The sequence below is a fragment of the Hemicordylus capensis genome, chromosome 6 (genome assembly GCF_027244095.1).
Source record: "Hemicordylus capensis ecotype Gifberg chromosome 6, rHemCap1.1.pri, whole genome shotgun sequence".
NCBI lineage: Eukaryota > Metazoa > Chordata > Lepidosauria > Squamata > Cordylidae > Hemicordylus > Hemicordylus capensis.
Window position 1 is genome coordinate 77,344,303 of NC_069662.1, and position 1,795 is coordinate 77,346,097.

A 1,795-nucleotide genomic window follows, 5' to 3' on the forward strand; every position below is an offset into this window, starting at 1 on the left:
TTTCTATTCAGTTTGTACCCCTATCAAATCACCCCTGATTTGTTTTGGCTCCAAATCTGCCCCCCGGAATCACCCCAGATTTGATTTGTGCCTAAATTTTCTGAATCCAAATCAATTCGGGGGGGGGGGGAGGGTTCAAAAATTAGTGGATTCTCTCATTTCCTACCAGAGAATCTACTCTCAGAAGAACACCTCAGACACTGAAAACAACAAAGTCCAGTGTCCCATGGGCATGTTGTTTGGGGAGTGGTTGGCACCCTATGTGCACTACACTACACCACAACCCACTCTGGGCTACCCTGGTGCTCCCCAAGTGGAATTATGGGACTGCTGAAGTTCCCCATTATTCCCTATGGGGGAAAAGCTTAAAGACGCACAAACGTCAGGAAAAGAATAGATCCCCAGAATGCAATATTTTTACTTTGGAGGAATCAACCCCTGTTTATGCCGATACGGTTTCCTGCTCTTGTGTCAGATGGACCAGTGAGATTGCTAAAGGGCTAAACGACCTTCTTGAGTCGGAGAAACTGTTGCACCTTAGGTCTAATATCCCAACGGCCAGTTCAATAAATGAAATTTTGGACCATTACCAAACGTTGATCCAACAATTGCAGACCCCCCTCACTATTGAGAGTTGACCAGGTCCCCTATCCTATAACCGATCCAAATCATGGTTTGACCATGAGTGTGTACTAGCAGCTGGTTAAAGAACGTAGTCTTTTCAGAGCAGGAGCCCCATCAGCAGCCTCTCAATCAGTGATGGCCCAGAAAAAAGAGGATAAAAATCTGATTCTCCATAAGAAAAAACTAGCAATGAAAAAGCCTTGGCAGGTGCTGATACAGGCCTCTAGGCTGAAAAATTCATCTAGCTTTTGGTCACTAGTCAGAGGGAGAATATGATCCAGAACAATCCAAGCCCATTACCTGATTCCACCTGGTATTTGGGAATCCCATTTTCGTGCCCATTTCATGGCCTCTCCAGATAATCTTTATACTACAGATGACAGGGTGGATTCTTCCACCCCAGAATAGCCCCCAGTTACCCTGGGGAGATTAATGAATTAGATGGGCAACGAAGATCTGGGAAGGTGCCTGGTGCTGATTTTGTCCCCATTGAATTGATAAAGTCTAATATGGCTTGGGGGGCCCCTGTTTTATCATCACATCTATCAATCAGACTGTATGTATCCCGCATGACTGGGGCCTAGCTATAATTATCCCAACCTTCAAGAAAGGCAATAAAACTGATCCAGCTAATTATAGTACAATTAACCTCCTCTCCATAATTGGTAAACTTTATGACAGACACTTATACTGGAATCTCCTTGATTGGATTGAACAAGAATGTGTACTGGCAGATGAGCAGGCAGACTTTAGAGCAGGACGATCCACCTTAGTCGGGGTCTGGTCCTGAGGCATCTAATACACAAGTATAAGAACAATCCGAAGGGTGCACTGTATGCTACCTTTGTTGATTTCAATGCAGCCTTTTATCATATCTTTCGTGATAGATTACTGGGGAAATTATCAAATTCTTCAATTGACCGAAGAATTCTTCTGCTAATCAATCAATCTCTTTATTTCGGTCAGCAACCAGCATGAGGTTAAAACAGATGTAAAAAAGCAGACAATCAAACTTCTATTACAAACTATAACACCAAATAAATTTTAAAAAGTCCTCCTCAGCATAGATCAAGGTACTAAAAGTACTACTAAAATAATTAGGGATAGAGGAGGCAGCAGTGTTTCATGCTTATGAGGCTATTACACACAAATCAAAACTCAACCAGTTGCC